The 24,000-nt window shown below is 56.6% G+C and overlaps 1 non-coding gene across 1 annotated transcript; it reads right to left on the bottom strand.

Moving 5' to 3' along the window:
- Positions 1 to 900: 900 nt before the first annotated feature.
- Positions 901 to 1,054, bottom strand: LOC147574667 (small nucleolar RNA SNORA62/SNORA6 family). The gene has a single exon (XR_015243605.1). It is a non-coding gene; the product is annotated as a small nucleolar RNA SNORA62/SNORA6 family (small nucleolar RNA).
- Between the last annotated feature and the right edge of the window lie 22,946 nt (positions 1,055 to 24,000).

The following is a 24,000-nucleotide window of genomic DNA, read 5'->3' as shown; positions in this document are numbered from 1 at the left end:
CCCCTCCTCCTCTCCTTCCTCCTCTTCCTCCTTTTCTTCTTGGCCTTCTCTTTCCTCACCCCCTCTCTCTCTCCCTCCTCCTCCCCCTCCCTCTTCCTCCTCTTCCTTCCCTTCCTTCCCCTCCTCCCCCTCCTACCCCCTCCCCCTCCTACCCCTCCCCCCTCCTCCCCTTCCCCTTCCTCCTCCCCCTCCTCCTCCCCCTCCTCTCCTTCCTCCTCTTCTTCCTTTTCTTCTTGGCCTTCTCTTTCCTCACCCCCTCTCTCTCTCCCTCCTCCTCCCCCTCCCTCTTCCTCCTCTTCCTTCCCTTCCTTCCCCTCCTCCCCCTCCTACCCCCTCCCCCTCCTACCCCTCCCCCCTCCTCCCCTTCCCCTTCCTCCTCCCCCTCCTCCTCCCCCTCCTCTCCTTCCTCCTCTTCTTCCTTTTCTTCTTGGCCTTCTCTTTCCTCACCCCCTCCCCCTCTCCCTCCTCCTCCCCCTCCCCTTCCTCCTCCTCCCCCTCCCTCTTCCTCCTCTTCCTTCCCCTCCTCCCCCTCCTCCCTCTCCTCCCCCTCCCCCCTCCTCCCCCCTCCCCCCTCCTCCCCTTCCCCCTCCTCCTCCCCTCCTTCTCCCCCTCCTCTCCTTCCTCCTCTTCTTCCTTTTCTTCTTGGCCTTCTCTTTCCTCACCCCCTCCCCCTCCCCTTCCTCCTCCTCCCCCTCCCCCTCCTCCCCCTTCCTCCTTTTCTTCTGGCCTTCTCTTTCCTCACCCCCTCCTCCTCCTCCCCCTCCTCTTCTTCCCCCCCTCCTCCTCCTTCTTCTCCTTTTTCTTTTTCTCCTCCTCTTTCTTCTTCTTCCAATGCTACATGTGTATATTTTACACAGGTAAAAGTAAAAGAAATCAAATCACACCAAGCTGTTTTTTCTTACTTGTAGCAAGCATTGCTGTCAAACTCCACTCATTGGGCCTGAGGCCCCTTGTGGGCTTAGCAAAAGTCTCGCCCCTCCTGTAGCGCACTACCTGCCCTGTGAGTTCATCGGCCAGCCAGCGGCCTCAGCCCCATGCTCTCACAATGCGCAGCGAACTATTTTTCCACAGTGGAAAGATAAATATAGACTCTTTTAATAAAAAAAAAAAAAACACACGTAAGAATCCTACAAAAAAAGAAGGTCACATTATGTAGCTCATTATAAATATAACCTTTGAAGAGTATCAGGTATATACTGGATACATAAGCTTAGGAAGTGTATTAATATTATACCCACAGTAATAAGTAGAAAGGCATATGGATATCATGATAAATTTTGAAAAAAATAAATTTGATATTGAATCATACTTCTAAAAAATATGCAATATTATAGGGAGTCGACCATCTATCGGGAGTCTATATATAGGGAGTCTACCTTATTAGTTCAAACGAACAGTGCACCCCGTCAGTCCATAAATACATAAACCCATTCAAAAGGCTGCAGGTGTCCCCACAGGGGCTCAGGACACATCAGTGAGCACGCCGCTGCCCTGCGGGGATTGTGTCCTCTCTGTGGCAAGGGACGAGGGGAAACAGGTGATAAACAATAACCATAATCTAGACACAAATCACATAGTATTCACGTCAGTTGTGGCTGCACGACAAACACCTGAAAACTTGGTGGATTAAAAGAAAAAAGGCCATATTATCCCCTCCGGTGATTCAGTGGGTCACCTGGCTCAGCTGGGCAGTTCTCCAGGCACCGTGGGGGGCCCCCGGAGTGGGTGTCTGACGGGGCCCGCTCCCACGGCCGCTGTGATGCGGGCTGCCGAGGGGAGGCACGCCTGTGGCCTTGGCGTGGGGCTGGAGCCCCCCACGGAAAGGAGGCTGGGCTCCGGGAAAGGTCGTTCCTTAGGCCGCTGGTCCTTGCGAGAACAAGCAGAAGCTTCCAGTCCTCCCCCAGGCTGAGTCCGGAAGCATCACGGCCTCACCTCTGCTGTCTTTTATCGGCCGAAGGAGCCACAGACCTGACGCAGATCCGGGGACGGAGAACCAGGAGCAGGGAGCCAGCTTTACAGGTTTGTCGAGAGCGAGCTGTTCCGGAGTTTGGGCAAAGGAGCGCGGTGCCGAAATCCAGGTGCGGTGGGAGGTGGGGGTGGGCGGGTCCTGGTGTGTCCTGCGGTGGGGGGGGGGGGAGCTCGAAGGACTCAGGGGTCGCAGGGGTGAGGGGTTGAGAGCAGAAGCCACGGGAAGCCGCCGTCGACGGGAAGGGGACACCGGAAGACGGAGCATGCGGGCAGGGCGGCAGGAGCCCCAGCGGTCAGCCTGGGCCACGTGGACAGACACCCAGGCAGAGAGCCGGACGGAAGCCGTTCGTCCAGCTCGGCAGGCCTGGGGCTGAGCGGGGGCTGTGCACCTGCCCTCTAATCCCCCTGGGAGTCAGGCGTCGTGCCACCCTCAGTGTGGGGGAGCCCGCGTGGAGGGCAGCTTTCTCTCTGGGACCTGGGCCCCCAAGATCCTTCTGGCCTGTACCCCCACCCCCCCACCCCCCCACCAGCCACTGGTGACCAGGCCCAGACCCACCGGGTACAGTATCTGTTCAGGTCCTCTGCCCATTCTTTAACTGATTGTTTTGGTGTGAGTTGTGAGTTTGCTGTGAGTTATGTCTATCTTTATATATCTTGGATGCTAATCCCTCACGGAATAGATCATTTGTTGCCTGTGCCTCGGGAGCCACACCCACAGATATGACGCTGAAGCCAATGTCTAAGAGATTTTCGCCTTAGACGAAAATGGTGGCGGGTCTCCTATTTAGGTCCTCAGTGCGTTTTGACTTTATTTTGGGGGGAGGGTGTAGGAAAGTGGTCCAGTTCCACTACTTTGCACGTAACTGTCCAGCCTTCCCAACACCATTTGTGGAAGAGACAGCCTTTTCCCCACTGGATATTCTTGCCTCCTTCGTCATAGATTAATCTCTCATAAGTATGTGGGTTCGTTTCTGGGCCCTCTGTTCTGTTCCATTGATTCGCGGCCTTATTTTTGTGCCAGTACCACACGGATTAGATTATTATAGCTTTGTAGCGTATCTCAAAGTCTGGGACTGTGACACGTCCAGCTTTGCTCTTTCTCAAGATGGCTCTGGCCGACGCAGGCCTGCTTTTGCCTCCCCCCGAACTTAACTACTGATAGCCTACAACCAAACGCTTTACTCCTAACAAAAACAGTTGAACGCATATTTTTCATGGTCTGAGTATTATACACTGCATTCTCAAAATAAAATACACTGGAGAAAAACGGGAAGAAAATCGTAAGGAGGAGAAAATACATTTACAGTACCGTCTTGCATTTATCCAAAAGAATCTGTGTGTAAATCGGCCCACGCAGATGGGACCCCACTGTTTGAGGGTCGGCTGTGTTCCAAGTGGCATGCATCACATCTTGCCAAGAGGCCCCACCAGCGGGCACGGGGAAGAATGAGCAGAACGCCACGTTTTTGCTATTCAAACACTCCCCCTTGACTTAAGTATCATGATGAGTAGCATGGAATGAGGCTTTTGCCCGTCACAAGTTCCTCCCAGAATAGAAACTGCCTACAGTGTTTTTCTTGGGAGGTACATTTGCATGGCAAGGCTCACGGCTGATATTTTGAAGCTAATGCACCGTGTTATGTGAAGTTGGGCAGCAAAAGCAAGCTTCTCCTTGCCGCCGTGCGTTTCTGCCCCACGGCCTGGCAGCTGGGCTAACTCCGCTCTGCTGGCCGATGCATCCGGCACTTGGATTCTTAGCTCCTGCATTCCTGACGTACCAGAAGCTCACACACTGGCCTGGTCTATTTGACATTTTGGTCCAAAAGCTGACGCAAGTGGCCTAAATCCTTTCCTTATCCTTCTTGCCGGCAAAAGGCAAATGCTGTTAGGATTTTTTGGGTGCGGGTAAGGTTTCAAATGCCCCAATGTCTCCAGAGGGAAACCACTCCCCAGAGGAAACACAGCCAACCCCAAATTAAGCAGCTGGCCCCCCTGTAAATCCAGGTTCTGGGTCTGGGTCCTAAAGCACAACACCTGTTCTGAGCAGGCAGGTGCAATGGGGCCGCAGCTGTGGGTGCCGTTGCGCAGCCGGCTCCTACCGACAGACACAGGGGTCCTTGTCAGTCTGACGCGTGGGGACAGGGTGATCAGCGAGTTTCGTTACAGCGCCCGCCACTTCGGCAGAAAGACACCAGCACAATGTAGCAAGACCACTGCAGGCGCTAAGAGGGGAACATTCATTTGCCTGCGACGGCCAGGCTCCCGGTGGGCTCTCCGCGGGGTTTCTATGGCAACGATGTTCATTGTAAGGACAAGCAGTTACCGCATCCCCGTCCCATGCCGGGAGACCACCTGCTCGCTTCGCTCTGGCATGGGGGCCACGGCAGAGGAGGGCCCCACCCCCGGGATGAAATGGCTGAGTGTTTAGGCGCTTAGCACCCACGGCACCTTCCAGGGAGGAGCGTGCTGCCACACAGGAAGGCAGGCGGTGAAGGACACGGGCGAGAGGCCAGGGGGTAGGTGATGCCCAGATGGTCTGCTGGTCTCAGCAGCCAGACCAATTTTTTTTTTCTTTTCTACCATTGTTGGAATCTTGGTCAGATTACTTTCTTCATGGACATGTTTTCCCAAAGCATTTCTTTTATAACAGAACCCGGGAGCCTCTTCCATCCGTGTCGGAGGCAAAGGCAGGGCAGTAGGGGCCGAGATCGTCGACCGCAAGGCGCTGAGGTTATGAGCGGGTGATATCGGCATCTCGTCTGTCCTGATGGAGACACAGAAAACCCAGAGTGGCCTTGGGGTCAGAAAGACTCATGAGCCACGACCCTGTGAGAAATGATCCTGACGGTAGCCCCCAGGTTCGTGGCTGATGCAAAACACCAAAAAACAAAAAAAAACAAAAAAAAAAGTCAAAATGTCAGAGGCTTCTCTCTGCCGCCTGGGACACCACCCCCCCCCCCCCCCACGACACACGCCCACTCCTCTGGCTTCTATGTTGTCAGGGATGTGTCACCTGGAGCAGGGGACAGGACAGCCTGTCCATTCGATCTTTATTTTTGTTACTATTATTTATTAGTATGAACACCAGGAGGGCCCTGTCTTTTCAATTACGTTGTTCCCCTCCTCTGTGTATCTTTAATTCCATATAAGGAAAGGAGACCTTTTATGAGGTGTTTAAGCCTCTATTTGAGTTTACTTTGGCGAAGCTAAACCCAGGTGAAAGTCGGCGGTTCACCACGCCAGAACCCCTGGGCTCCTGGGCCAGCACAGCGAGCCACCTCTGCAGAAGAACCCGTGGTTGGCCCTCTGGTGACACCAGGGAGCTATGACCAGGAGGAAGGCTGTATTCGTTTAGTCTTCGAAGGTCAGGCAGTGCGTGCAAGGAGGCAGAGGTCAGGCTGACGTTTCTAGGGCTTCTCCTGACGGTTCTGAGCAAGCATGTTCCAGGAAGCCGGTTTGTTATTTTGGCCCTGCCTGCTTATCACGGTCCATTTGGGGGGTCGGGTTTCCTGCCGCTGGGGAGCCCTGACCGGTCCTGATATCTACATGAGTAGGCCTTCAAATATTGACTGAAGGTATAACGCGGGAACGTGGGGTTGAAAGGCAGCTCATAACACTTCTGGGGACGACACGTTGAGGAGAATGTGGTCTGCATTCCCTGACAGTTCTCTGACCCCACGCGGAGCAACCTGCCTGCTCTTTTCTTCCGTGCAAAGTACTTAAAGTTCAACAGTCAGAAGAGACAGCAGCCGAAACGCTGCTCCGAGGCCCGTGAACTCTTAACACACTTTCAAGATCCTGATATGTCCTGTAACCACAAATCAAGTAAGAAATCACATTATTCTTTAAAAGATCCATTGAGAACCACCATTTATCCTATATTATTTTTACAGAAATTCTTACATAAATGGGCGGGGCTCAGTTGGTCAAGTGTCCGACTTTGGATCAGGTCGTGATCTCACAGTTCGTGGGTTCGAGCCCTGCGTCGGGCTCTCTGCACTGAGCACGGAGCCTGCTTTGGAGCCTCTGTGTCCCTCTCTCTGCCCCTCCCCCCACCCTTTTTCAAAAGCGGATAAACATTTAATTAAATAAAAGAAAAAGAAATGGGGGCACAGCCCCCAGGAGAGCACTCCGTACAAACCGGTTCCCTTCTGCTTCCAGAAGCCAAACTAAGCCAAACAAAACTCTGGCCCACATGACGGGGAAATAGCAGAAAATTATTCACCTTCAGAATCACAGGTGACGTAAACCAGCCAAAAAAAATTTTTAAAGAAACGCACTTGTAAATACCGTGACGTCTTCAAACAACAAAGGCGTGATTCACTTCGCCTTTAAGACAAAAGTCCGAGCAGCACCGGACTGCCCTTTGCGAGAAACTGGCAGCAGAAACCACAGTCAGGAAGACGCAAACCTCAGACCCAAGTTCACATGTGGCTTCAGATAGACCGGAGTCCCTGGTGCCGCCTCGTGCCGCGGTGGCCGGGAGGGGACAGGGGCCTAGAGCTCAGAGCCGCCCACCCGGTGCTCCGAGGGGTCCCCCTCGGGGCTCTAATGCGAGTTCTGGATCTGAGCCTTCTGTTGAGTTTCCAGGGACTCCCGGCCCTTCTCAATCATCTTTACTCCTCGGGCAGGAGGCCCCAGACACAGGGCCCGGCCGGGCCTAGAAAGTGAACGCGTGCTTTTAAGAACATCGCTGTCCCCACAGGAACGAGCCTGTGGCTTCCTTCACCCCAGAGCCCTTTGCTAGGAAGCAGCCGCAGACACACGTGCTCCGTCTCTGGTGCTCCTCCCAGAGCCCCGCTGGCCCTTCCCCGGGATGAGGGACACTCTGGGCCACCTGGCGGGAGCTGCCGAAGCAGCTCCCAGCCTGTCCCCTTGCACCTGCTTGACTTCAGACCCGCCTTCAGGCTGGGCAGCCCGGCTCAGATTTGCTCGCTCCCGAGCTCCGGCAGGGCCCCTGGGGTGACCCCGCGGCCGGGGAGGCCCACGGCAGCGCTGAGCTGAGCCACTTCCCCTTCCGAGAAACCCGCTCTGACTTCCTCCCGGAGCGGTAGGGTCCCCTTTGAAAGGGGAGCAGGGGGCCCAGTCCTAGCCCGGGAGCGCCTGCCAGGCCCAGCAGGGCCCCGGGTCAAAGCAGGCAGCGAGGCACAGGCTGGCATAACTGGACAGACAGGTTCTCCCAGCAGATCCCCGAAGCAAGACCTTTGCCAACCGAGATGGAAAAGAGACAGTGTATTATTTATAGTGTGAGTGTGCACAGACACAGGGCACACATATAGAGGCATATGGGTGTATCTGCACATACGCGTGGATATATGTACGTCTCACAATTTTTTTTAATGTTTCTTTATTTTTGAGAGACCGAGAGACATAGGGTGTGAGCAGAGGAGGGGCAGGGAGAGAGGGAGACAGAATCTGAAGCAGGCTCCAGGCTGACACGCGGGTTCCTGTCAAACCCACGAACCGCGAGATCGTGACCCGGGCGGAAGTTGTCCCGCCAGGCACGCGGGCTCGTAACCACCGCCCGTGACCTGTGACAAAGCCCCCAGGCACCCCGCGGGCACCCCCCAGGCCACACCCCCCTCCCTCCCCACGGACCTCCAGGCCGCGTGTCCTGACCACCGCTTGCCTACCTGTCTTCGTCGGATGGTTACCTGTGCACATTCCTACACAAAGGGATTCAGCTTTGCCTTCTCTGGCTCTGCCTGACGCGCCCACGAGGCCCCACGTGAGATGCACGCGCGTGGCCACACACACACACACGCGTGCGTGCCTTCACGTGGATGGAAGAACTAAGGCTCCCCTCCATTACGTCCGTGCTCTGCTCCTTTTAATGCTGTTAACGGGATAAGCAGTGGATGGTATAAATTACTATCATCATATTAAAACTCAGACTGTACGTGGGACCTCAGCCATGACCGCCGGAGGACAATTTCCCACTGAGTACTAAGCCGCACCCAAAGCCGCTGGATCCTCACGGGCGCCCCCATCACTCCCTTGCACATTTCCCCCGGGGGCCCCAGAGAGACAGTCTCCCTCACCTCCCGCCACCCCCTGATTCCTTCAGGGCAGAGGCCAGCACTGGGGGTTCGCCGCCCACGGCCCGCCAGGGAGACCCCGCGGAGGCTTGGGCTGCCTTGTGTCCATTTGTGGGAGCCGACCACTAACGAACGGGGTGTGGTTGTCAGGCGTGGCCGTTGTTAGGAATTAAAACGTGTACACTGACGGTTAAAAAAGTCATATTAAAATCCAAGTGATAAATACGCATAATCATCACCCGCTGTCTCACGAGCTGCTGTCACCTGGGGTCTTCAGGTCGTCTGTGTCTGCGGTATCCGTCTGGCAGAGATGGTCGCTGCCACATTCCTCTTCCCAGCTCGGGTTCGGCACGGCGCCGGGAGCTAGACCCGGGCCACGTGCGGGATTTTCTCCGCGGAAACCGGCGAACATCACAAACGAGGCGCCTCCCCACCTACGCACGCGCACACATGCATATACACGCGCACACACGCGCACACGCAGGACCAGGACACCAGTGGCCACCGAAGATGAACACGTGGCACCCAAGCATTTTTCAAGGCGGCCTCCCTGACTTTAGACCTTGGGCGGTGCTCCAAGTTAGGCGTCTCGGCCACCACTTTAGAAAGGGGCAGGTGTGGGCCGGCCCAGAGCCCAGTCCAGGGCTGGGGGAGGCCAAGACGTGGCCGGGTCCACAGGAGGGCTGGTCCCAGCTCTGAGGGCCCCTGTGATGGGGCAGGAAGGGCAGCCGTTCCCACCCCAGCTCCCCCGGGGTGGGCAGCAGGGCTGCAAGCCCCCTCCCCCTCCCGGCACCCCTTGCCCCTCGTGATGTCTGCTTCGCCTGGAAATGAGGGTGCGTCTGCCCAGCCCCCCCACCCCCAGCACCCAACCCTGCTGGGCTCCTTCTTGGTCACACTGTCCCCTGGGGATGTCAGGCTCCAGGTAGCAAGGCGGTTCTCGTGCTTCCTGGTGTCCCGATCTCTGTTTGGATGTCGCGCTGTGCTACAACAGGGAGCGAGAAAATAGGACAGGTGGATGTTGAGTTATGTGACGATGGCCAATGAGTTGATCAATCACGTCTACGTGAAGAAACCTTCAGAAGATCCCCTCAACCATAGGGTTCTGAGAGCTTCCACGCTGGCGAGCATATCGTGTGCTGGCAGGAAGTGTGCCCGAGAGGGCTGGGATGCCCCGTGCCACCCCCGCCATCACCCCTGCCACACCTCCCCTCCGTATGGCTGTTTGCAACTCGATCCTTTACCAGAAACCAGAAATAGTAAGGAAAGCAGTTCTGTGGCTTCTGTGACTTGATCTTGTGAACCACCGAACCCAGGGAAGCGTCTTGGGAGCCCCGAACCTGTGGTTGGCAGATCAGAAGAACGGTGGCCCCTGGGACTTGTGACCAGCATCTGCCGGGAGCACAGCCTTGCGGCTGAGCCCTTGACCTGCAAAGCCTGTGATGACTCTTAATTAGTGTCGGAATTGAGCCGAATCACTGGACACGCAGTTGGTGTTGGAGAACCGGGAAACGTGGTCCAGAACTAGGGCAGAGACAGACAGAGCCCTGGGTCTGCGGCCATTTAGTCAAGGGAGCCCCCGCTATCTCCGGCCCGACTTTGGAAGACAGCCCCCCAGGCCTCCCCACTGCCCAGCAGGCCCCAGAAACTTCCCCTCCCATCCATCATTACAGAGGGGCTCTGCAAGGTCCGGAAAGCCTCAGCCTACCCTCCCCTGTGTCCGGCCCACATCCCCAGGGTCCCAGGGGTCCCCAGGGTCCCAGCTCCGGAGTCTGCTCCCACGATGCCCAGGCCCCAGCCTTAGCGAGCCTCCTGCTGAGCCCCTCACACGCGGAACATCCAGGGCCCGGGGCGGAAAGACAGGACCCGCAAGGGAAGGTGAGGCCATCCCATGACCGGGGCCGCTCTGGACCCACGGGATCCTAGCCGGCCCTGCCCCTGCATGGGGACCCCAGTCTAGCATGCACTCAGAAACAGTGGCCCAAGGGAGCTGGGAGAGGACACATAAACGAAACAGAACAAAATAGCAAAGCCAATGGAGAGAGGCTGTGCTACCAGAGAGGCCCCTGACACTCCCCGCACGGAAAGCGTGCAGCAGGACGGGGGCTGCAGCTCTCAGCACCGAGGCCCGAGCTGCTGACTGCCGTCCGTACAGTGGCGATAAACTACACATCTAAAGTGTGTTTTCTCCCCCACCAGGGAAGGCAGGCTGGAAGACACGTTTTCCATCCAGAAAACGGGGACTTTCACAAACAGAACCAGGGCACAACAGTCCCTGGAAATCACAATCAGGTAGCATTTGAAGGTCTCAGCAACAGCTTGTTTTTGTCCCAAACGACACGGCTGTCCCTGCAGGTCTGTTCCTTTCAGTCCGGGAACAAAACAAATGGTGCGATCAGCTGTTGACCGTTTAATGCTGAGCGTTCTGTGTGCCGGGTCCAAATGGAGCGGCTGTCCCAGCCCGGGCCGGCTTCCCTGTTACCGGTTGCAGACAGCCGGGGACGTGCTCGGGGGCGCACTGATTTCGTCAAGGTTCCCGCAACCACGCAGCCTGAGAGACAAGCGTGCAGGCGACGCACCCCGAGGAGGGCTGAAGAAAGCCCAGAGCACCCCAGAGGGTTCCAGACGGGGCTGGCGGGGGGAACTTGCCCAGGTCAGGGGGGGCTGGGCAGGATCGCCGCAGCCTGCACCCTCAGAAGCCAGACGCAGGGGGCGTACGTTGGAATAAAGCAGGTCTGCAATGTGATGATCGGGGGCTCCACACTGAGCAGCGGTTCTCCAACTGAGGTCAGACGACCCTCTGGGGTCACAATGCCGACGCCGTGCCCCTCCCCCGGGAGTCCCAAAGGGGAACTCTGGAAAGGAGCCACCTTCAGGCAATACCACCCCCCACCCCTCAGCTTTGTTACCCTTGTGTGCCCGAGATTACGTAAGTTAGGGGCACTGGGTGGACCCCGGGGACACTAACGGCCTTTTTGTTAGTTTTCCAGTGATGCAATGTCACGTGCCTGGCACATAGTAGGTACTCAAGGTACTCGTTTTTGTTAATGTGACAAAGCATCACGTGCCTCTCCGAGCCCGTGGGATCCAGCCCTCTCCAGGACACAAGATTTCCAGGGAAATCTTGCTAAGTGAGCACCCTTGAGGCGTCTGAATGGCCCAGCCCCGACCCTGCCCCCAGCTGAGCTGAGTGACCGAATGAAACCCAGCCTGCCCTTTGCCCCCAGGCCACCACCCGGGCGGTGTTTCATGCTGGGACACCAGGGGCCCCTCGGCAGCACGGGAGTTTGCTGGGGCCTCATCTGTGCACACCCCCTCCTCACTCCAGCTGACGCAGCAGGAAAGGCATTTATAAAATGCCATTAGGGCATCTCAGGAAGGGCTGAGGACCGGACGGGACAGCTCTGGGCCCCGGCGAGGCAGGCAGCATGGGTGGGACTGTCCCTGCAGCCCCTCCACACCCCACTGAGAGGCCGGGGCAGAGCCTCCCATGTGGCACAGATGCCTTCAGAAGTCAGGACCACGCTGCACCCTGGGCCTGTCCCTTCCCTGCAGGGCAGCTGGTGAGCTGGGCTGAGGACTCCCCTGGGGTCAGGGCTCCTGCAGTCGCGGGTCCTGAGCAAGGACAGCGTGCCAGAACAGAGCTGACGGCCCGGGGCGGGACAGGCATGGGTGGGGTGGGATTCGGCACGGGACCTGGCTCCTTCCCGGGTCCCATCTCATCCGTGCTGCGCCCCCTCCCTGCAGAGAAGTCGGCACCCCTTCCAGAGACACAACGTCCTGACCCCCGGCCCCTCGCATGCTGACCACAGTGGCTCTCACGTGGCGAGGGGCTGTACGAGCCCGGGTTCCTGGGGGGCCTGAAGACCCCGGGAAGCAGCTGACGCAGCCCGACCCCCATCTCTACAGAACAGGCTCCCTGCTTAGCACGGGGTCCCTGCTCCCTTAACGGGGTAACAGGGGTGCTGACCTGCTCCCGGCCTCCCTCCACACCCCAGCCCTGAGCAGCGAGATCGTGTGGTTCTCCGTTTCTTACAGCGCCCCATCCAAGCCTGAGCCAGCCTCTGGGGCCCGGGCAGAGTTCACACACACACGTTCATGCACACACACACACACACACACACACACGCACACGCACCTACACCCTTGCACACACACACGCTGACACTTGTCCCGAGCCTGGGGCACACGGAGGCAGGGCTCCGTGGCTGTGCTCGCTGCTGGAAGCAACAGCACCAACGTGCGCCAGGCGCGGGCGGCTCAGTGGCACTCAGGTGGTCCCGGCCGCTCAGGAGGACAGGCCACCGCTCACGTCTAGGAAAGGAGACACGGGCAGGGGCGGGGTCTCAGGAGTCGGGAGAGGCCGCACCGCCGACTGTGGAAAGACCGCACAGTATGGGTGGCACCGGGCCCGAGGTCCCCCAGGCCGGAGTGTGGGCGCAGCCCCCCGGGTCTCTCTGCTCTCTGCAGGCCACCTGCCGGGAGCAGCCTTGCCCCGAAGCAAACCTGATTGACTTAGATTATGTTAACCGACAATTAAGTAAATTACATCAAAACAAAGGCCTGTCGGGGCGCCTGGGTGGCTCAGTCAGTTAAGCGCCCGATTCTTGGTTTCGGCTCAGGTCATGATCTCACGGTTGTGGGATTGAGCCTCGAGTCAGGGTCAGAGGGCTGTCAGCTCAGAGCCTGCTTGGGATTCTCTCTCTCCCTCTGTCTTTCTGCCCCTCCCCTGCTCATGCTCTCTCTCTGGTCCCGACCCCGCGGGGGGTGACCTGGTGAGGATCCCCGGGGCGGCACGTTCGCACAGTGGACACCGACAGATGCGACAATCAGGGCCTCTGTGCTTTCCTGGACAGCCCGTTGTTGAGGCTTCATCAGCATTTGCCTGCTTGGAAGGGCCCCTCCTGAGCAGGTTACCTGCCGGGGAACCTTCTGGAACACGTGATCTGACTCATTCAGACCCCAGGGAATCCTGCATCAGAGAACACAGACCTGAGTCAGGAGCTGCGGGCAGGCCACGGCGGCCTCCGCTGAGAGCGACCTCCAGTGGCCCTCCCCCCCCTCGTCCTGGGCCCGCTTGCAGGATCCCCGAGGGGCACTGGCCTCCGTCCCACCCGCCCGCCTTCCCGCGGCCCCTCCGCGCCGGCTCACTCCGGCACGGCCCCCTCCGTGAGGGAGACGAGCCCCACATCCGCAGTGGGAAGAACCAAGCCCGGAATCCCCCGAGGGGCAGGCCCCAAGGCCGCCAGCTCTCCCACGTCCTTCTGCGTTCCGGGGCGCACAGCCCGGAGGCCGGGTGCCTGCCACAGCCCACAGTCCGCCCTCGGCGCGGGGAAGGGGCCTGCGCGGGGTCAGCGGGCGGCCACTCTCCTGCTGGCTCCTGGCCCCTCTCGGCCCTCTCGCCGCCCACGGTCCCGGGCGTCCACCCGAGTCTGAAAACTCAGGCTCGGTTTGTGCAGATCAAGGGCCTTCTCTTTGAACGTATTTGTCCCCCATCCGAAAGTACTGCTTTAAGATCATTTCCCGACTCATCCGTGACTTGTCTCGCGACCTCCCCGTGTTCTGTGTGAGCGAGCTCCTTCCGTGGACTAATTGTCTTTTTGTGCAAAAGATTGCAAAAGCGAAGAAACGGGAGGGTGAGGCGGCTGACTCGGGCAGGCACGCCTGGGCTTCCTTTCGACGTGACCACAGGTACCACTTAGAGAAAAGAAGGCCTTTGGATTGGTTTGCCTGCGGGGGAAAAAAAAGGGGGGGGATTTAAGTTTCTTGTGCTTCAGACTCGGTTCTTGCCTCTAGACGGGCGAGTGAGTCAGACGGGCACATTACTCAGATGGCGAACGCCCAAAACCGAGCTCCGCATCCAGCAACACAAGCTGTTGGGACCCCGTCATTATGCGCTGCGCACCCAGACAGGCCTGAACCCCATCACCCGCTCCCCGGGCAGGCGCTGTGCCAGGGAGCCGGCCCGTCAGCACGTGAGCCGCCTCGCCCAGGCCCCCGGACAGTCGCCACCGCTGTGCACACAGCAGTAACCAAGTCGGCCTCCAGAAGGCACGGCGCTGGCCCGGGCTCCTTAGGGTGACCCATTCTGCAGATGGGAAAACCAAGGCAGAGTTCTCTGAAGAAAAACGGTCAGTTGCATTAGGATGATAAGAAATGGTGGCAAAAGGAACCCCAGGCCAGACCCAGCAGTGGTTTCGAACATTTGGGGAAGAAAGCCTCTTTCTCAATTTCGAGTGAGAGGCCGGTGCTGGATTTGTGTAAGGACTGGAGTGCAAGGACGCCTCACCCCAAACTCCACATCATCCGTGACTGCAGATCGCAAAGACTCTCGGATCTGCTTATGTCTGACGTTTGCTGCCTCGTACAACGGTGGTGGCGTAGAATATTGAATAACGCGACTTACTTTTTTAATGTGTATTTATTCATTTCGAGAGGGGGAGCGAAATGTCGTGCGTGGATGAGAGCAGGGGAGGGGCAGAGAGAGAGGGAGAGAGAGGATCCTGAGCAGGCTCCGTGCTGTCAGTGCAGAGCCCGCACGAACTGTGAGGTCGTGACCTGAGCTGAATTCAAGGACGCTTAACCGACGGAGCCCCCAGGCGCCCCCTCAATAATAGAAGTTATCATAAAAGGGGACCAATGTCTGGCTCAGGCCGTCATTCATTCAGGCTGCTGCTGTCACTGTGTGAAGGCACGGGCTGTGGACCCACACAGGAGGGACCGAGTTCCCCCTTTCTCCCGCACGAAGATCAAAGTCCTTCCGTTTTAAGTCTTGTTGGTTTTCCGCTTTACCTTCCTTGCTGTCCTCGCTTCGTCTTTCAATTTTCTAGGCTCTTCCCCCTTACAGCTATTCTACGTTTTGTGCAGACGAGAACAGACGTGATCAAGGGTGTGGATGTGGATGTTCATGGAAATTCTGAAGGCAATGTCAGGTCCTGTCCGGGATGCCCGACCTCCTCTGTGAATCCAGAGAAAGTGGAAAGACTCCCTTCCCAGGAAGCGCTCCCCGTTGAGTGAGCAGGACAAGGGAAGAAGCCCCTTTGGAGGGTGAGTCTGTCCCTCTCCGGGCCTGCCCACCATCAGGGAAGAGGTCCAGCTTGTGGCTCAGAACCGCTGTCACCGAGGGTGACAATGTGGGGTCTTCCAGGAGGGAAAGGGAAGGGGAAATCTTGGAGGGAGGCAGGCAGAGGGCTGTCCAGGGGCTGGGGGACCCCCAATTCTAGGGAGGGGTGTGAGTTGAGAGGTCTTGGGGTGGTGCAGACCAGTCCTGGGGCCCGGAGAAAACCCCAGGGATTGACAGGGGCAGACAGGCATGGGTGTTCAGTGCACCCATGGGCGCTGGATCAAGTTGCCCCACTGCATGCCTGGCCCGAGACCCCAGTGCCCACACCAGGCCCGGCAACTCTGAGATAATTTCTTCCTCCTTCTGGTTGAGCCTCTTAGCAGCCATGCCGATGAACCATACGTTAGAGGCCTTCACCACATCTTCTGGGCATAACAGGAAGCCCAGAGATATTCACAAACGTCCTGTACCCCTGGCTGAGACGGAATTTCTTACCAGTCAGCTTAGTGGGATTTGAATTTCATTTTTTCATTGATTTAGGAAAAGATGTGACATTTCTTGCGCTTGAGTGGGATGTATCTGGTTCAACCGCATACAATAGAAGTCACATGACAACAGCTTAAGGACAAGAATGACTTCTTATCTTGCATAAACAGGACCTAAGAAGGCAGTGCCAGGCTCCTTTTAAAGTTCTATTTCACCTACCTTGGTAGGTGGCTTCCAACCGCGAGGCCACCTCCTGGTCCAAGATGACTGCTGGAGCACAGCCATCATGTCTGCATTCCATGTAGGGACAAGGATAAAGGTGAGAGGGCAAGAGAGAGTGTGCCAGTCCTTCCCTCTTTTAAGGTGTTTTCCTGAAAGCCCCATCCAACACCTGCTGCTTAACTAAGTGGCCAGAATTCAGACACAGACACACCTATTTCAATAGAGGCTGAGAACGTTGGATTTTGTAGCTGGAGTCATTGCTATTCCCAATAAAATAAAGGTTCTGTGTCCACGGCAGAAAAGCAGGTGGGTACTTGGGTACTGGATGGGCAGATTACAGTCTCTGCGACATGAAGTAATTGGTGATTAACATGTGTACCTCCCCCTCAAATTTTTGCACACAATTTCTCAGCTACCTGGAGGTCTATTTGCCTCCGGTTAAAACCTCTTGACTTAGTGGTGGGTAGTTCTTCACTACCTTACTTCTATTTTTATTTCAAAGCTCCGTAACTTAGGGTGGATTATAAAATAGAATCATAGCATTGACTTAGCCATTGACTATTGGGACTGACAAACCACTTGTCTAAAATATCCCCAGGACTCTATGTTCTTTTCGATCAAATGAAGTCATTAGTTACCTAGCACAGAGCCAGCCATGGAGCATGAGATCAAGACACATTTTGTACTGAAAAATTTGTTGTCCATTGCTAACGTTCTTTGAGGGGGTGTCCGGGGTCTACGTAAACCGCGACAGGAGTGATATTTTGAATTATAAATAGACCGGGGACAGAAAAGAAGAGGTTTTGCCGAAACATCTGGACGGCATTTCAAAGAGGCGGGAAGCTTGCAAGATGATGCTTTTTGCCCAAGTGATCCTTTGGAGGTGAAGTTATTTTAGCTCTGAGAGATGCACCGGAGAGAGAAATAGGGACTCATTCGTTATGTCCCTGAGCAGGACAGGAGGGCGCAGGGGACCCATCCTGCAGGTGGAGGACGCACCAGAAGGGGGTGCGAGCCGCCAGGAGGGTGCCGTCTTCCCAGGTGACAGGGCAGCACCGGGCAAGAGCCGGGAGGAGCCTCATGGTCCTCCCACGTGCAGGAAAGAAGAATCCAGGTGTGTTTCTATCTGACCAAGCGACTCTCGTCAGTGCACTGACTTGGGCGTCTCATCCACCTTTGAATGAGATTCAGGGCAGTGCTGTCTCGCCCCCTGGGCCATCCTCTCTTCTGCTCACTCAAGAGTGGCAATCGTGCAAAGTCTCCTGCCACCCCCTTCACCATCAGATCTGCAGGCGGGTGAGAGCCAGCCGTGGGGGGCACGGACATTCATTCCCAGCCATGCACGAGCAGGTGCATCTGGGGACATCAGGGCCTCCTCGCAGGGAGACACCATTGGTCTCAGCCCTTCAGCGGCTGCACCCGAAACCACCCTTCCTCCTGCTTTGGCAGGAGATGTTCTGCCTTCAAAGACTGCTCTTGGGACCCATCGTCCTCGTCCCACCGCGTCATTCTACATCTTTTTATTGGGGTGACTGGATATGCCCATGGAAAATCTCATTGCCTTCGGCGCAGAACAGGGGAGCAGAAGAGTGACGTCATGAGGACTAAATGGGAGGGTCTCGAGCGAGTGCTGAGGGGCCCAGAAGAGCCGGCTCCGTGTGTGTTCGTCTTAGAAAAAAACAGGTCTCCAACTGCAGCGGTCCCAGGACAGAGCGAGAAATGAGTCCGCCCCCCACCCTGCTGGGCCCAGAGCCAAAGTGCCCGCAGACGCTCAAGTACAGCAGGGCTAAGTACGTTACGGTCGTGAATCAAGCTCACAAACTGCTAAAGAGAATACGCTCTGTCCCTCCACCCTGGCGAGTGTATTTCCGTAATGATCTGGCAGGGTCGACTGGCATTTAGAATTCTCTGTGTCCCCAGGGGTGTCGACACGGGAAGATCCGGTCACAGCCCTGGTGGGAGGTTCTGATCCTCCTCCGTCCATGGTTGGCTCGGTCTGGCACCTCAAGGGCCTCCCGTGCACGGGCTCTACACCCACACGCCTTGCACTGTCCCCCCCGCCGGTGCTAGGTGGTGACGTCCACTCCCGGAGGGTGACGCAGGGGGGAGTCAGGAGCAGGGTGAGGGCTGTTCTGGGCTGGGAGAACAGACTGGAAGGTGACGCCGTCTCCTGGCAATTCTGTTCCCTTGGCTCCACTGACAGCTCGCCACGTGGGGACCCAGCGTCAAGGTGTCTCTTGTCCAGGTCTCGTCCTGAAAGATCGAAGAATTACGAGAAGGCCTCTGGGTGGTTGCCTGATCTGTGGGATGTTCAAAAAGCGAGTCCAACGCTCTCACATAGATCACCAGGGGAACCCCGTGAACGTGGTTCAGCGGGGTCTTAACGGATGGAGAGGCTTCGGGGGGAACGAAGCAGCATCCTGGCTAGGCTAGTCCTGATGGAGAGAGGAGTCTGGGGCGCAGGTAAATAAGGGTTGGAAAAGGGGGTGAACAACTTTGCTCAGCCAGGGTTGCATGAGGGGCTGAACTGCGTCCCCTCCAAACAGACGTGCGGAGGTCCTTAACCGCAGCTCTTCAAAGTGTGACCCTCTTTGGAAATAAGGTTTTTGCCGGTGTCGTCAAGTTAAGATGAGGTCATTAGGGGAGGTCCTAATCCAACATGCCTCTTGTCCTTATCATAATGAGGTCAACTGGGGCGCAGAGACAGACAGACAGACAGACAGACGCAGAAGCCCATGCGATGCTGAAGGCAGAGTCCCCGTGGGGCTGGCTTCTACGAGCCAGAAGGCGCCCAAGTTGCCAACAAACCACCAGAAGCTGCCAGAGAAGCCTAGAGCAGATCCTCCCTCACGTCCTCAGCGGGAACCAGCTCTGCAGACACCTTGATCTTGAACTTGAAGCTTCCAGAACCAGGAGACAATGAAGCTACGTTACTTACGCCACCCAGTCTGTGATGCCTCAAGCGAGCTCACACAGGGAGTTTGCCCACATTCTGGGGGAAGGTAGGGGGGTCATGGGACATTTTGGAGCCAGGAGGTGGCCCGATCAGAGCCGCGTGTTCCAGCAGGTGCGAACACGGTAGCGTGTGGTTGGCGTTGGCGATGGTGTCTGGCCGCTCTCCCGGCCGCCAGCGGCTGCGGGACCCTTCCGTCCCTGCAGCTGACGCACACGCACGCCCGCGTGGTTCCTGTCTGCTTGCCATTCTCCACCAGGACCACGGGGGCCCCAGAAGGGGCAGACGTGACACTGGCGATCTGTGTAGGGAGCGGGAGAAGGGTCCACAGTGCAGAGTGGCTGGCCACACTGGTGGCACGACAGCAACAAGTCCCCTTAGCCCACCTGTCACCCTCTTTGTGGGTTTCGTGGTAAGAGATGCCACGATGCCAGCCACCCAGGAGGGTCCCATGACGTTGATAGCAAAGAATTTGGAGCTACTTTCTTACAAGGTTAGTGGCATCAGAAGAGGGACAGGGACAAGGAGGGGCCTTCCCACAACCGTATTTTATCTGAGTTCATACGGTGCCGGGCTTTCCACGGGGCTTAATTTTCCTCACTTCCGTCAATAACCACAGTACCTATGGGGCGCCTGGGTGGCTCAGTCGGTTAGGTATCTGACTCTGGCTCAGGTCATGATCTCGTGGTCCATGAGTTCGAGTCCCGCGTCGGGCTCTGTGCTGACAGCTTGGAGCCCGGAGCCTGTTTCAGATTCTGTGTCTCCCTCTCTCTCTGCCCCTCCCCTGCTCATGCTTTGTTTCTCTCTGTCTCAAAAATAAATAAACATTAAAAATTTTTTAAAAAGGAACCACAGTACTTGTGTTGACTGTTAGCTCCTATTGGAAAGACGGTTTTGTTGTCCATCCTTACGGGAGCCTGGGTGCGCGAGACACTTAAGAGAGGAGGGTACGTAAGTGCGGATGGCCGTGTAAGGGCAGGGTGGCGACACTCTCCCAACACAGAGGAGGGTTGATTCGACAGCAAAAGTAGCATCGGCATTTGTGGCCCCCTAAAGCGCCCGACCTCGGTGACTGTCAACACAGCCGCCACGGCAGAGACTTGGCCATGCCGTGGCGACGATCCGCTGAAAGTCTCCGTGCTCGGACCGCGAGAGGTTTACCTCCAGCTCACGGGCAGGGACAACACGGAGCCACGGCTCCCCGCCCACCTGTGCTGCTCAGAGGCCGGCTGATGGGACAGCCACCAACGCACAAGCTTCCAGGTGCCCACGGAAGGTCAAAGAGCTCCGTGAGGTGTCGAAAATCCAATGTCCAGCATGCAGGTGACACGGTTCACCCTGCTCCTACCTCAGCACCCACGGAGACCCAGCGACGCCAGAAAGCGCTGTTCCATCATCCAGCACGGAGGTCAGAGGGCACAGGATCGGGGGTCAGCACGGCCACCGTCACATCCCACAACCTGCAGGGGGTGCCGGCCTCCATCTCGCAGAGGAGGCTCCGGGAAGCTGCACACATGCCCAGGGTTACACTGTGAGGACTCGAACTCGGGCCAGCGGGCTCCAGAGGTGATGCTTCTTCTCCTCGGTCTCGCCTGCCTGCTTGTCCTTCTCCCCCCACCCCCGCCCCTCACACACACGCCTGCACGTGCACACAAACCACACACATTCATGTGCACACACCCCACGCACACCCCACACAGATGCGCATGCATGCAAACCACATACACACACATAGACTTGCACACACCCCACACATACACACCACACACACGTACACACGTACATGTACACATGTGCGTGCACACACTACACACGCATTACACATATGCACATGCACGTACCATACACACACGTGCATGCCCACACTGTGCACATGCACACTTTCACATGCATGCACATGCACACATACACATACACCACACAATACACACACGTGCACACACACGTGCACACATACACACATGTACAGACATTTACGGGCAAACCACATATACGCACCACACATATGCACCACACACAGACACATGCATGCACTCACGTGTACACACGTGCATATACACACATGCACACACATGTGCACGCCCACACCATGCACATACACACATTCACAAACATACACATCGTGCACATACATATACACCACACACACACACATACACACACACACCACACACAGGCACTCACGTGTACACAATACATATACACGCATGCACACACATGTGCCACACCACAGTTGCCACACCTGTATACATGCACACATGTGCACACACATACACACATATACACACACACAGACACCAGGTACACATGTGCATGCACACCACACACGCTCACGTGCACACACGTGTACACAGATACGCGCATGCACATACACACACCGCACACTCGCACATCTCACACGCATACTTCTTCACGTCTATGTTCTTTTTTATTTCAACTCCTCAGAAAATGAACGCTTGGAAAAACACAAGATTCCGGATCTTTCCACACCCTTCCTTCCAGGACAGGTGGTTCTACACTCTGACATGCATCTCCACCAACTGACACTGAACTGGAAACACCCCAGTTCACTTCCAAGCGCGGTTAACATAAGAATGCGGGTTTTGTTTTAAATCTTGTGTTGCCCTGGTCAACGATTGTCAGTAGTTGTGTGACATGAAAAGTCGAGGAGGGGGAGAAGGACAGAGCGTGGCTCTCGCGAGTGCCCCCCCCCCCGCCCATGTTCAGGGAGGGCGCTGTGACTTTGACTTTGCTCGGGAATGTGCAGGGCGCAGCCGTCGTTCCCCTCAGCACCGCCACATTCCAGGGCTGTGGCAAAGCCCGGACTTGAGCGGACGAGAGCCTGTAACGCCCGGGGTTTCACCTACCTCGGCTCCAGGTGGACGACTGCCAGCCGGGGCACCGGAGGCGGGATGTGTATGGTACTGTGCGAAGGCACCGTGTTGCGGCTCCAATGTCGGGGATGCAAAGGTAGCAGGGGCGGGGACTCCTTCAGTCCGTCTTCTGAACAATCCCGACCTCAGAGACAGCTGACAGGAAAGTGCCGTGATGACCCAAGACACTCGGGAAAGCATCCGTCGCCGTCTTCTCTTGCCAGAGTGGCCAGTGACCTTGAAGAGGCCGGTCTGGGCGGAGCAGGGGGAGGGGAGGGGAGGCACAGTGGGCTGGCAAGAGAAACCCCCGTGGGGGGCGCTACTGGCCAGAGGTAAACACCCCCCCCCGCCCCGAGTCCCCACCCCAAGTTTAAAGGGACAATACATGTCAGGATATGTTCTGTTGCTCCATATAAACTGCCTGGGCGGGTAGTCTCTAGGAAGGGGGCACAGCTTCTGACAAGTGAAATCCGGACCCCATGCTGGCCTCAAAGCGAATCGTCTCCAGCCTGCTGGCCCTCCTGGGCCTCCGAGAACACGCATAATGGGCAGTTTCCAACACATCAGCGGTACGTGCACACTCGCAACACGTCTGGCACCAAATATGTAGGGGTTTCTCCCCTAACAACCATTTGTCCAAATCTCCAGCCGCCAACCGGGTATCCAACAATTCAGTTCAATCCCTTCTTAATGTTCATTTATTTTTGAGAGACAGAGAGACAGAGCAGGAGCAGGGGAGGGGCAGAGAGAGGAGGAGACACAGAATCCGAAGCAGGCTCCGGGCTCTGAGCCGTCGGCACAGAGCCCGAGGCGGGGCTCGAACCCACCAACTGTGAGGTCATGACATGAGCTGAAGCTGGACGTTTAGCTGACTGGGCCACCCAGGCATCCCTTTTTTTTTTTTCTTTCAATTCTGTTTTTTTTTTTCTTTTAATATTTATTCACCTTTTGGGAGAGTGCAAGCAGGGGAGAGGAAGAGAAAGGGGGGCAGGATCTGTAGCCTCTGTGCTGACAGGCTGAGCCACCCAGGTGACCCCAGTTCAGTTCAGTTCTGTCGCTAACTACTCAGCACAGACCCACAAGTGTAAGGGCTCAGTCTTACAAGATGCCAGGCACAGTACTGGGTGCCCAGGGTACCCGCACTTCTGTCCAGTTTGGCTATCGCATCTGCGGTCCCCACAGCCACCTCCCTTGTGATTTGGTGATTTGCTAGGGTGGCTCACACAACTCAGGAAAATAGTTTACTTTCCACCCAGGTGAAGGATGCATGGGGCAAGGTGTGAGGGAAAGAGCGAGGGGGTTCCACATCTTCTCCGGATGCCCCACCTCCCAGCACCTCTAAGCATTCACCGACCCAGGAGCCCCAGAACCCCATCATTTGGGGCTTTTACTGGGGGTTCTATGAAGCAGGCATGATTGATTAAGTCATTAGGGTTGGTGAGCAACTCAATTTCCAGCTCTTTCCTGCTCCCAGGAGGGAGATTGGGGGAAGGCCTAAAATTTCTGACCTTCTAACTGGGTCTTGGTCTTTTGGGAGACCCGCCCCCCATTTTAGCCCCAAGCTATTGTGGGGCTCCCAGCCCCCATCATGGTTATCTGCTATCAAAGAACCTCTTCGTGGTTTCCACGGCCAGGCAAGTCCAGGAAGCACCCGGACTGCTGAGGTCTGTTTCACCCACTCGGTGAAGATCTCTACAGTGTTTTGAAAATACAAGAACTGCAGAATTAATCGCCAACTTTTAAAAACCCTAAAAATGTCTCACACTTAAATCATCCAAGCACTCGTGCCCTTTTGGAAAGCTGCATAGGTTGACAAGCATGTGCTCCCCATCTCCCCCAGGGCATGGGCTCCCCTTGTCACCAGGGGCCTGCTGGTGCCTGTGTGTCCTGTCCTCGTCAGTTTTACTGCTCTCTGCCGACAGACTGTCCCTGTAGACGGCTGAGTTAGCAGGCAGCTTGCAGACGACGCTCGCTCGTCCTCCCAGACAACTCACAGGAGCCATTTTCAATTCGCAGGACATCAAAGAGGCTGCCATTGCCCAAGGCAGGTGACTGTCCCCTTGAGAGTCCACTCCGTCCACTCCAACTTTCACCTGCTCCTATTGTCTTAAGGAGGTCCCAGGCCCTGGGAGCCGGGACAGGAAACACAATCCGTGGCCCCCACCCTCGCTGTGAGTGGAGAAGTCACCCGCCTGCTCCGCGGTCCCTGATTCTCGGGGTCAACCTGGGACCCGATTTGAACGATCACGTGGAAGTCTGCGGATCTAACGGCCAATGCCCCCTTCTTCGTCACATAGGCTAGCGACCCCTCACTGTATGCTGTTTTTTCCCTTCTCCTAAGGCTCCATTGTTACTGTATTTGATCTATACAACCTTTGTATAGGAAAGCACGATATGAAT

The sequence above is a fragment of the Puma concolor genome, chromosome D4 (genome assembly GCF_028749965.1).
Source record: "Puma concolor isolate L17-30 chromosome D4, mPumCon1.1.hap2, whole genome shotgun sequence".
In the NCBI taxonomy this organism is placed as follows: Eukaryota; Metazoa; Chordata; class Mammalia; order Carnivora; family Felidae; genus Puma; species Puma concolor.
This window is presented reverse-complemented; position numbering and strand designations above follow the sequence as displayed.